The sequence below is a fragment of the Cibotium barometz genome, chromosome 29 (genome assembly GCF_041138505.1).
Source record: "Cibotium barometz isolate CiBa-2024 chromosome 29, ASM4113850v1, whole genome shotgun sequence".
In the NCBI taxonomy this organism is placed as follows: Eukaryota; Viridiplantae; Streptophyta; class Polypodiopsida; order Cyatheales; family Cibotiaceae; genus Cibotium; species Cibotium barometz.
Genome location: NC_141074.1, coordinates 14,288,419 through 14,301,805, shown reverse-complemented (window position 1 = coordinate 14,301,805; position 13,387 = coordinate 14,288,419).

Sequence of the window (13,387 nt, the reverse complement as noted above, 5' to 3'; positions counted from 1 at the left end):
GGTATGTATAGACCACAATAGTTGCCATATCCACCTTTGGCATTACCACCTCAACTAGTATCACACTAGTAAAATAGTGCTCAATGACTCTACCTACAGGAACATGAGAGCTACAAGTCTAAGTCTTATGGACATTAAGATCCATATCAGTAATGGGTATCCATATTAATCTCTAACAATAAACTATGGCTCATTTGCCATAGTGCAATAAAGAGGAAGAGACAATGTTTCCAACTTTTAGGATTCGGTGTCTATGTTAATCATAGAAGAGAACTATTTGGGTGACGACTCTTTCTCCTAAAGCAAGAACACTTCAGAACAGGCCTTCTACTCAAATTTAGTTAGCGGTAGAGGTAGAGGTTGCGGTTGAGGCCAAGGTAGTGACCGTTTTGGAAATCAGACTTATGGATAACAACAATCCACTGATTTGCAAGCAACAAATATACATAGGTGAAAAGATGTAGGGGGGAGAAGAGAGCTTGAGCACTCTTGCAAGCACACACACACTCACACAAACCCTAGAAGAGAACACACAAGGTGAGAGACTGAAAATTCTTCTTCTTCTTATAGAACAAAAGACGTCTACAAAGAAGATAAAGTGACTAACACTCATAATAGAGTATATACAAGTGGTCCATAATGTGAACATGCTAAGAGTAGTTTTTATAGATGTGGACTAGTCGGTGTAGTCTAGCTGTCGAATCTCTCGCAAAGATATGTTGGTGCCAGCTACTACCGAACCCGCTAGTGATATAAATGTGGAACGGTCATGCAGGCGCCTCGTGAGTGTTAGCTCATGTTGATCTTGACACCTCAACACTCCCCCTCAAGCTCAACTCCAGCTTATGAACTCCAAGCATATCTCGAAATCTGCGAAGCTTCTCAACTCCTAAGGCCTTCATGAAGATGTCAGCAACCTCATCTTGTGTGCTGACGTAGGCCAAGTCGATGTCACCTGCCAAGACTCTCTCCCTGATGAAGTGGTAATGTATCTCAATGTGTTTTGTCCATGCATGGAAAACTGGATTCTTGGTGGCCAACTATATACTACTAAGATTGTCACAATATATGATAACCTTTCTCTCCACATGCAACCCCAAATCAGCAAAAGTAGCTTGCGTAACCATGCTACCTCACACGCTGCCCCACCGCAGCTCCTCTGTACTTTGCCTCTGTGCTCGACAAGGCAATTGTGGGTTGCTTCTTGCTGCTCCATGTCACAAGCAGCACTCCTCAATGAAGACATAAATCCACTGGTAGATCTCCTATCTGAGATGTTACCTGCCCAATCTACATCTGTGTACCCATATATCTCTCGGATGGTACACCTGCTGCATAAAACAATGCATAATCAACAGTGGCCCTCAAGTACCTAAGTGTGCATCGCACACTATCAAGATGTGGTTTGCATGGAACCTGCATAAACTGGCTCTCTAAGCCAATAGTGTAGCTTAAATCTAGCCTACCGGGCGACGATCGTGACATAGATCAAACTCCCCACAATCTTCCTGTACATAGTGGGATCCTCCAACACATAACCTGCATCCACACTAAGCTTGCCATTTTGATCTAATGGCACCGAGATTGGCTTACAATCAGCCATCCCATCCCATACTTGGACAACATGTCCAATCCATACTGTCTTTGTGATAGCCAAATACCCTCAGGTGCGCGAATGACCTCAATTCCCAGAAGTAGCGCAGATCTCCCAAATCCTTCATCTCAAACTTCCTTTTGAGAAGACTTTTCACATGCTCAATCTCATCCAAGTTGTCAACCCCAACAATAAGATCACCTACATAAATGGTGATGATCACAATACTCTTATCACTCTTGCGCACATACAAAGCAAGGTATGTTTACTTTTTTCCTTTATCTCCTATGCAAATAAGCTTTCCATGAAAGCTTTCTTGTCTTTTCTCTCTTTTAAGTTTTTCTTTTCTTCTTTTTTCCTTCTTATTGAAGTTTAACCATTAAGAGTATTTTCCCTTCTTCTTTTTCCCTAATTAAGAGCTCTCCATTAATGTTTTCTATGGTAAGAGATCTTGATTTTTTTAATACTTGTTTTTCTTAACTTGGTTTGATTTTATAGGTTTTCAACACATACAAGCATGAAAAGTACAACAAAACTATAATAGCTCATGTGGGATAAACTTGGCTAGGTGACTTGGCACTCTAGCATCACTCATTTCAACACCCGCCCTTGATGGTAGATTGGGTACAATTTTTAGGCTTTCACTCTTCCTCTCTCTCCCCTTGTGCTAGGCTACTTTGGCTTTTATGCTACTTTGGCATTATAGCTACTGTGGCTATGAATTTCAGCTTGACTGCATCATATGGCCTCAGAGGCTGATTACATCACACTTTTTGTAGTAGAGACAAGAGGGGTGAAAAGTACAATGGTTCTTTCTCTAGAAGAGCACGTCTTCAGCTGGGATAGCTTTGGCCTCGATGTAGTTTGCCTACTTCTTTTTTTGATAGCAATCTTCTTCTAGGTGACCAATTTTTCACAATAGTCACAAACAAGCTTTGGTTTATCTTTATTGCAACATTCATTCTTGGTATGACCAAGTTTTCCACAGTGATAGCATCTTGGAAGTTGAGATGTTGATTCATTTGTTCTTTGAAATCTCTCACCCTTTGTATACAGTGCTTGCTCACTTGAATGTGATTTGAATGACTCTTTATTTTTTAATTTGGATTCTTGTTCAAGTAGAGATGATTCTACATCTTGAAGTTTAGTGTTGGGCACATTTTTAAGTGTAGCAACAATTGATTCATAAGGTTCTTTGTCAACACTTTTTACCAATACAGCAATAGATTCATCTTCCTCTCAATGACTTTCTTTAATGCGCTAAGTTTTTGTTTGATACCTTTGAATTTACTGATGTGTTGTGCCATGGTCTCGATCTCCTTGTTGTCGAGCTTGTAAAATTGAATGAGAAGGTTGATCTTTGAACTGTTTGACCTCTTTGAGTCGGTGCCAAAAATCTTGTTGAGTTCTTGCCATGCCAACTTGGCTTCCTTGATGCCAGCAATGTGACTAATCACATCATCACCAAGATTTTGAGCGATGAGGCCCAATGCTTTGTTGTTTTGAAGTGGCTCAACCTCCACTTCTTCATCCTTAATAAGGTGCCAAGGCCCCTTACATATAAGCAAGTACATGGTCTTGCTCGCCATGTGAAAAAACCATCACCATTAAATCTTGAGATGACTTCTACATGCTCCATGATTGGAAGGGGATCTTACCTTGAGCCTTGCTTTTAGTGCTCAGGCAGTGTCTTACCCTTTTACAAGTGATTTGCAAACTAGAGATAAACCCAATGCGGTGAAAATTCACTTAAGTTTGAGTAATGCAAATGGTTGAGATGAATTTTGATGCAACAAAAGTTTCCCGCAATGGAATAACACTCTAATTTTTCAATTTTACCTTTGGTTCAGTTCAATTTCTAGTAATACAACACTAATGATAGTAATTAATGCTTAATCATGATGATTAACAGTCCGATTTTTTGGAGGCTTCAATTGAGCTTGTGGAAGCTACCATTAAAAGGGATTTTTAGCAAGGCTTATTTCCCTTGGCTATACTAGGAGCAAAGATTTGACTAGGACAATGAGCTCAAAAAACACAAACAAAGGCGGATTTATGCAGTTAGGTGGCGACTGGTTTTTGGGCTCTCCCGCATTGTATGGTGCATCAATGCTGCTCACAAGATTCAAGATGTGGGATGCTTATACTATGCTCTACGCTTGGCTAAGAGAATTTTCTTTAATTCAAAGCATAGAGGTAGAATGGCTCAAAAGACCAGGTTACGAAAATGCACCTATTTCGGCCTGTAGAGAGAGAAATTGTCTAATTGCTATGGTGAGATTGGAGAGAAATATGAGGCCAATGTATGGCTAAAATATCTCTCCCAATGGTGCCTTCAGTGAGGAGAATGATCAGCTCAAAGCTTGGCCACAAATGGTGAAGAAGAGATAAGATATGGATTAGTGGCTTAATGAGAATGATTAGGGTTAATGAGATTGAAATCAAGCTGAGAAGGCTAAAGCTAAGCTAATGGATAGCTGGACCTAGGCTCTAATACCATGATGAAATTCATGGATCAAGCTCTCTAATGACAATCAACTATCAAATTAGATCCTTATCCTGATCTAATCCTACACTTATGACAACTTAGGTTTTGATACCATGATCAAGCTCCCTAATGACAATCAACTATCTAATTAGATCCTAATCTTGATCTAATCCTACACTGATGATAACACTAATCTAAGGTGGATAAAAATAAACAATACTCATGGTGATGAGTGTGTGCTAATTAAGTTTAGACTCAAGTTCAGTCAGGTTACAAGATGGAAACTTGTACTCATAAAAAGACTTGAGATGTTGTGCTTATATTCCAGTGCTTGAAATGTCCTCTTTTTATACGAGGAAAGTACAACAAAGCTATGATAGCTCATGTGGGATAAAGTTGCTAGGTGACTTGGCACTCTAGCATCACTCAGTTTAACATTTCTAGCCCATGGGACTGGGTTGTGTGGTTTTCAATGGCATTGTCAATCAAGGTATATGGGTTTTGGCATCCTCTCTCTCTCTCTCTCTCTCTATCTCTCTCTCTCATGAGAAGTGCAAAAGAGGCTAGAGAAAATAGAATACAAGTGGATCTAGGGAGATGGGTATGAAGAGATGTCTCTCTCATTGTAGAGAGAGAGAGGAACCATTGCCAACAATAGCTTCAATATATAATATAGAGGGGCTTGCATTCCTTTGTAACATGTGGCAATCTTTTTAGGCCTCTCTACTTTCTAGACTAGCATTTACACATCCTCCATCTCTCTTTTCAAATCAAATAAAAAGTCTACTGCCAGCCTCTTTAATATGAGGGAGAAAACTAGACGTTAGAGTTAACCTCTCTCTCTTCCAAACTCCCTCTCTCCCCTTGAGGGCTATTGCCGTTGCTCCACCACAAAGGCGACAGCCAGACTATGCGGAGCCAGGGCATTTTATGGCCTTCATGGGTCCGTTAGGTTCAATTGCCCCCCCTTCTGTCTTTCCGCTCCACGGTAGTGGGCATCTCCGTGTTCGTGAACAAGGATGTGAGCGGCACAATGGCCCTTACATTCCTCAGCATCACCAAGGCCATCACACCTACTACCAGGACATTTGGGCTACTCGCAGGCATCACACTGCTCTCTATCTTCTTTGTGCTGGTGTTGCTGCCAGATACCAAGGGAAAAACACTAGAGCAGATCAATTCATTCTCTAAGCTTTGCGCATTCTCCTCGAAAGATCATGCACGATGTTTTGGCTTCACAGTGATGCCTTCCTCCTCCTCAGACTCTTTCTCCTCCTCCATATATCTGTCCTTCATGACCACGCCGAAGCAGGGCACCAGCTTAAGGCCGCCGTCTCCAGCATGATAGTCTTCATCAACATGATAGTTGCAATTAATCCTCTGGGTGACAAGCACCCTCGAGTAGGCCATAGAGAACTCTTGATGAGGAAAAAACAAAATTCCTCTAACCCGTTTGCGGCCTTTGGCCTGCGTAACGTCCTAGCATGTCTCAAACTTTCTCTATTGCCACATGGCAATATTTTTAGCCCTGTCAAACTTTTCTAGGTGTTTTAGGCCCTGTCAGACGATAGAGGCAATAAATGACTGGAGGATAATGAGCAATTAGCCAAGGCCTTGGGAATTCAAATTTTAAAATGTCTAATAAACAGAGAGATAGACAGAGAGACGTTGGACCTTGGGCTTCTCTTTACCAACTTTTCTTTATCAATGACACATTGGATGCCGACTCTCCCTCCCTTCTACTTTCTCTAGCCCCTTCGCCAGCACAACCAACACAGGCCAAAAGTTAGTCTTATGCATGGCATCTGTACAGCAACCCATCGTTGGTAGGCCTGGCGGCCCAGACTCCGGGTGCGGCAAGAGCACATTTATGCACTAACTCTCCCTCCCTTCTTCGTTCTCTCTAGCCCCTATGGTAGCATAGCCCCAACACAGGCCACAAGTTGGTCTTCTGAAGCTCAATCTCTCTTGCTTTTTCTACGTGGTGGGCAGTGGCTTTTGCACATTCAACGCCACGTCTAACACCAGGCACCAACTACAACGGGGCCATTAATGCGTATCGCGAAGAGAATGCCGCTAGGAAGCGAGGGAACCCACAACGGCAACAACACCCAAGGCTGGTTTGATTATTTCAGTGTATCAGGGCACCTCCATATAATGAGACCTCACACGGTCCCCCTCACCTGCACCAATTGCATGACCATCCAACGCACGTTGCAGCGTAGAACCATCCGCCCGCTTCGCAGCCAAGTTGCATGCATTTGTGGATCTGGAGGTTAGTATGGCGAGACTACAGTGCCTAGGCGGGCCAGTCATCAACATAGCGGCCAGAAATGCAAGGATTAAGAAGAAACGAACAAAGCGCACAACCATCCGCCCGCTTCGCAGTAGCCAAGTTGCCTGCAATCGTGCAACCGAAGGTCGGCATGGCGAGAGTACAGCGCCCACTCATCAACATAGCGGCCAAAAATGCAAGGATTGAGAAGAAACGAACGAAGTGCACAACCATCCACCCACTTTGCACCACCCACTTTGCAATAGCCAAGTTGCCTGCATTCGTGTAGCTAGAGGTCAACATGGCGAGGGTACACGAATGCAGCTAGAGGTCGGCATGGCGAGGGTACAGTGCCCAAGCGAGCCAGTCATCAACATAGCGGCCAGAAATGCAAGGATTGAGAAGAAACGAACAAAGCGCACAACCATCCACCCACTTTGCAATAGCCAAGTTGCCTGCATTCGTGTAGCTAGAGGTCAGCATGGCGAGAACACACGAATGCAGCTAGAGGTCGGCATGGCGAGAGTACAGTGCCTAGGTGGGCCAACCATCAACATAGCAGCAAAAGAAATGTAAGGATGTGCACCTTCGAGTATGATGGCTTGAGCGAGCTCTCTTGCACAGACAGTCGATGAGGCCTTTCTTGCTCAGGCCTGCTAGCGAGCTCTCTGCACAGACAGTCTCACACACTTAGAGAGAGAGGGAGATGCTAGGAGTGTGTTTTTGACACAGAGAAGAAGGAGGAGGAGAAGCAGATAAAAGGAGAGGTGTGCATAAGAGGGTGGAAGAGTGAATGGGGCCATTGAGGTGAGCGTGCAATTCGAATTTGGCAAAGAGCGGCGCCATGGCATCCATGAACGCACACCCCATAGCTTGCAACTCGCGTTGTGCAATCTTCCTCTGCCCCATAGCTCTTCCCCAGGGTGCTCTCTAGCTCTCTCTCCAAAAACAGAGTAGCCAAAGTGAAAGCCAATTAGTCCAGGGACCAACACTGATTTTCTAATCCATATGAAATTATCCCTTGATTCCCCACCTAAGGGTCCTAATGGCCTTTTCCCATCCCTTGCTCCACTAGAGCCATTCTTTCTGTGATCTCCAGTTCCCCCAGGATGGTGTGGACGCTAGTCTAGTCTGAAAGCAGAGCAATGGAGAGGCTTGCAAGAGGGGCATGCAATGTAGGATGGGAGAAGCTCATGCGAAATTGCATGAAGGTACACACCTCCAATTCTCTTCGCACAATGCTATTTGAGATTGAAAATAGTAATGTTTATTTTGAGATGTTAGGTGTTGCAAACAAATTCTTTGTTTAGTGCATGAATCGATGCTAGAATATGGATTTTATAAAAAAATCACAGGCAACCCTTAGCAAGCAATACTATGCTAATGGTTGGAAAGACCATTACCCGATAATAGTTTTGTTAAAATAAATAAAGAAAAAGGACTATGCCCTCTGCCCAAAAAGACAAATGGTGATGCTACCTTATATGTACAAATTTAACATGTGTACTTGGCATCCAGTTTTAGAGGAAATGATTAGCAGATACCTGCCAATGTAGTCCAAAGAATATTGTGGTCTTCTGAATACCTTGTATAGGGGGGACCAAAATTTTATATCCACCATTAAGATGATGAAAATGTAACATGTGGCAATCTTTTTAGGCCTCTCTACTTTCTAGACTAGCATTTACACGTCCTCCCTCTCTCTTTTCAAATCAAATAAAAAGTCTATTGCCAGCCTCTTTAATATGAGGGAGAAAACTAGACATTAGAGTTAACCTCTCTCTCTTCCAAACTCCCTCTCTCCCCTTGAGGGCTATTGCCATTGCTCCACCACAAAGGCGACAGCCAAACTATGCGGAGCCAGGGCATTTTATGGCCTTCATGGGTCCGTTAGGTTCAATTGCCCCCCCTTCTATCTTTCCGCTCCATGGCAGTGGGCATCTCCGTGTTCATGAACAAGGATGTGAGCGGCATAGTGGCCCTTACGTTCCTCAGCATCACCAAGGCCATCACACCTACTACCAGGACATTTGGGCTACTCGCAGGCATCACACTGCTCTCGATCTTCTTCGTGCTGGTGTTGCTGCCAGATACCAAGGGAAAAACACTGGAGCAGATCAATTCATTCTCTAAGCTTTGCGCATTCTCCTCGAAAGATCATGCACGATGTTTTGGCTTCACAGTGATGCCTTCCTCCTCCTCCTTAGACTCTTTCTCCTCCTCCATATATCTGTCCTTCATGACCACGCCGAATCAGGGCACCAGCTTAAGGCCGCCGTCTCCAGCATGATAGTCTTCATCAACATGATAGTTGCAATTAATCCTCTGGGTGACAACCACCCTCGAGTAGGCCATAGAGAACTCTTGATGAGGAAAAAACAAAATTCCTCTAACCCGTTTGACCCGCTTGGAGGATAGGCCCCACACTTACACCACTGGCATGGTTGGAGAGATCATGGGTGATATGTGGCCAGTGGGATGAATGATAGGCTGTGTGAAAGCCATTCTAGAGACTGGCATAGTTATAGCGCCAGCTCATTTAGTTGGGTTCACACTATAGAGAACCCTAGTATGTATTTGGTTGGGTACCTTTTCATATGGTGTGTACTCTTATCTTTGTATATGCTGTGTTGAGTGTTGTGTGAAGAAGAAGAAGATTTTCAGCCTCTCACTTTGTGTGTTCTCTTTTAGGACTTTGTGAGTGTGTGTGTGCTTGCAAGAGCTCAAGCTCTCTTCTCCCCTGCATCTTTTCATTATGCTGTCGTCTCTCCGCTGGGTCAGGAAAATATAAATCCTCGAAATGGCGCGTGCGAGTCTTGCTCGGCTTGTTCGAGTTGAAGCGGAAGAGATGAGATGCTCGAAGGCAAACGGAGTCATGTCTTGTGAGGTCGGGAATACCACATAAGTATGAAACTTCCATCTATAAAAACAATTTCTTTGATTAAAAATTCTTCATTAAAGAAGCTTACGGAATGAAAGTACATTATAAAAAATGCTTTTTCTGATTTTATTATTATCAATTTTTGATAAGAATTTATTTATCCTTATTAGCTTTCAACAACGCTCTGATACCAGCTGTGAGGTCCCCGCCCGCCTGCGGCTCCTGCCCGGCGGGCGAAAGCGCATCGGCCTCCCGTGTGGGGCGGGGGTCCACACTTGGGGCCTCGCCCGCGGATGTCCGAGATGAGAGGCTAGCCCGGGGGGTGGTCCCTCCGAGATCGCGGGCCCGGAAGACTTCCCTCGCCCGAAAGGCACGGGCGATTCCGCCAAGAAGGCAAGGGCGATTCCACCAGGAAGGGGAAAAATCTTCTAACTAGGAGATTACTCTAATGAGTCAAGTCTTGACTAAATTAAACTAATTTGACCGAACTTGAAGTCATGTGGTCAGATCAAGAAGAGACTTGCACTTGGTCCATAGAATCACCGCTTTTTTTCTCATTTCCAAGGCACAATCGATGATCCCTTCCCACAGAACAAGGTCTTCTCAGGATTTAAACCGATTAACGTAACTAATCGTATCTAGTTGTTTCTCAGGAATCCTCTGATCCAGCCTAACCCCATCCGGCCCATGGGTTAGCCAACCATCCGACCACTGAATTGGTGGGATTCCTTTATAAAGATTTGATTAGGTTTTTGCCCGGGTACCGAGGAAAGAGTTCCCAGGCTCCCTAGCACGATTCATGCAAAAACCAAATAGGCATACCACGTATACACCCAATATGAAATTGCCATTTATAACAGATTCGACTGACTTTAAGACAATCCTTGAATAAAATCATAATATTTCCGATCATCATTTTCCAAAATTCCAAATCCATTGTATTACAAAAATGCATCCTCTGAACTCTCCGTTGAAGACCAACTGGCCAACCAAACAAGATCGAGTATCAAATTTTTATCCCCAAAACCTTTCCTTTTTGTCCATCAGATATCCTCCTCGACGTATGCCTAGGTGTCCTACCAACCGCGAGCCCGTGCATTGCCTGGTCAGAACTCTCTAGGATCCTCCTTAGGTGTCCTAGCACTTCACTCAGGGACCGCTTCGTGGGGCCTCGCCCATCGTACCAGAAGAGCACCATTTTAACCGTATTGAGGCTGGTCAAGACCTCGACTTGCCGCGGGCGACGTCCCTTGACGACTCCTTGCTAGCTGTTCCAATGAACCTCCTTTTAGAAAAACATAAGCCAAATGCTTCCTCCAGCATTGTGGTGTAAAACAGTCCTTTGAATGAAAAACAGAGTTTTCAATGCAAGTGAGATTCTAGTTTGAGATCGGTTCCAAAGACCCTTTTTCCAATAATTCCCAGTTTCATAATGAGGATCCTTGATCTCTCATGAGGGTAATCTACCCGTCATTTTATCGATTTAACCAACTAGATTCTTGGTGAGATTGGTCAGGAAAAAACTAGATTAGTTCCGGTAGTCTATTCTTTGGATTTAGTAACTGGAATTGGTCACGAAGTTTTTGTCTGATTCAGTTGTTCAAGAGAAGGACAATTAGGTTTACTGTCCGACCTCTCGTAGTCTAACTAAATTCATTCAGATTAGTTCTACCAGGATTCCTTTCAACTAAACATCTAGTTTCTGGGTAAATATCCATTTAGTGATTTTACCAATTCAAATATCCAAGATATTCTTTTTTCCACATAAATTCTCAACATTAATTCATTAGGTAGAATTATGATGGAAATTCATCTTTTGACATTAGAATTTAATTCAAATCCATCTTTTCTCAAATATCATGGAAATTCATCTTTTAACTAAAATATCAATACCTATTTTTTTGAATAAACTTGAAATCCTTCTTTTTCTCATTTCAATGAGTGCAATCCAATTATCATGGTAATTCCTCTTTTCCATCAATTAAATCTATTAAAATTCTTCTTAAAATTACATAAAAATAACCATTAATTCATTTAAGCTAAAAATTCCACTTTTCTCATCTAAACATTTGAATTCCAATATAGTGGGAATTCCTCTTTTATCATTTAAACTTATCTATGCAAAAATATAAATTTAACTAATTTTTTTTCTTAAAATTTAAATAAAAATATCCATTAATTCCTTTGCACTAGGAATTACACTTTCTTCATTTAATTAGTTGGATTCCAATATGGTGGGAATTCCTCTTTCATCATAAAAATTTATCTATACAAAAAGATAAATTTAACTATATTTTCTCTTAAAAATTAAATAAAAATCTTCATTAATTCCTTTGCACTAGGAATTATACTTTCCTTATTTAAATATTTGAATTTCAATATGGTGGGAATTCCTCTTTCATCATAAAAATTTATCTATACAAAAAGATAAATTTAACTAAAATCTTTCATAAAATATACATTATTTTAGTATTCCCATTTTTTTCTCTAAATCATTGGAATACGAATGAAGTTTAATATTATTGATATGATAAGAATGACCACTAATTGGATCATTATCCAATTATGGATTGATTCATAATTTCTCTATGAAATAAATGTCATAAAAGCATTAAAAAGCCATTATTTTGGCCTCCAATTAGACAAGCATAGAAATTACTTTTGGATTAAAGAAATGCTTCATGAGAAGCTTCATTTGGATTGAGAATAGGTCATAGGAACGACCTTTCTTTGGGGGGAGAGAGAGAAATGCTTAAAAACCATTAAAATTAAGCATAAATGGAAATTTATGTGTTTCTTTATTACAATTCATAAAAGAACTTCAATAGTAACCAAAAGCCATTCAAATTAAAGCTTCTCAAGCTTGAGAGGGGTTGAGAAGAAATTTACTTGATTCTTTGATCTCACAGTAGAGGCCCCCAACCAATCAATTGGTTTAATATGTTGTAGGAGTCACCAAGGAAGATTGAAGAGAGAGTCGGAAGCTCCAATCTCTTCAATTTTATAGAGGTTTTTAGAGGATAATAGAAATTAAGCTTAGTTTAGAGTAATATCGACATAGTTTAGTTCCCAGATAATAATACAAAAGAATGAGGGTCTATTCATAGGAGAGGGAGGCCATAACTGAGTCCAACTGAGTTCTAGAATTTTCCAGCTTCAGTTTGGCTGAATTTGGACAAGATTTGGACCAGTTTGGCTCCGAGAGGAGAGATAAAAATATCCTATTATTTTTGAGTTTTAAACTCATCCAAGCATGTGAAGTAGGCGCCTCCTTGAAGGTCTCCCTTTTCCTTACACATGTGTCAAAAATGAATGATTACTCCAAAATATCTCATTTTTTTAATTAATAATACTTCATAATTTTTAACTAATAAACCTAGTACTTGGTCAACTCTTCATCTTATGTGGGCATTTACTCACTTTTGGGTATTTTCTTTTATTCTTTGGATTTATCTTGTCCCAACACTTGGATTAATCTTATTGGTCCATAGGAACCTTAATTGGATCATAATAAAAAAAGTTTCAAAAATCTGGACCCTTAGGCTAAGGTCTTCTGAATCAATTTTAATTAATTCCAATTGCACCTTGGAAAATCTATTTTGATTTTTTGTTTCAGGGAAACATTTTTTTGATATTTGTAAAATTTATTTATCCAAAAATATCCCAATATTGATTTACCACTCTCTAGAAATTTTTATCTCTCTAGGCAAAACAAGGAAAAATGATATTTTCTTGTATTCAAAAACATAGAATGATTACAAGGGATTGAAGTAGAGGCTTATTTGATATTCAGGCTGAGGAGGAATCTTACACTAGCCTTCTTCTAGCTCTAGCTAGTGTGGGATCAAAAAATCTCTCATAGATTGGTGCCTTGAGGAAGGTGCTAAATCAGATATAGCTTGTATGAAGAAGTAGGTATTTTGGAGCACAGATAAATGCCTACTTATTTTGGGATTCCTTTGTGCTTTGAAAAGGAAGGAGAAGACACACATACATTTGTAGAAAATGTGGCTACTTCATACATTCTGAGAAACAAATATTTAGTAGCAGATAGGAGGAATAGCTTGGTTTTGGGATTGAGGAAAGAGGCTAAGGAATGATTTAATAGTTTGGATAGAAAGGCTCAATAGGATCCTGATCAATTGCAAG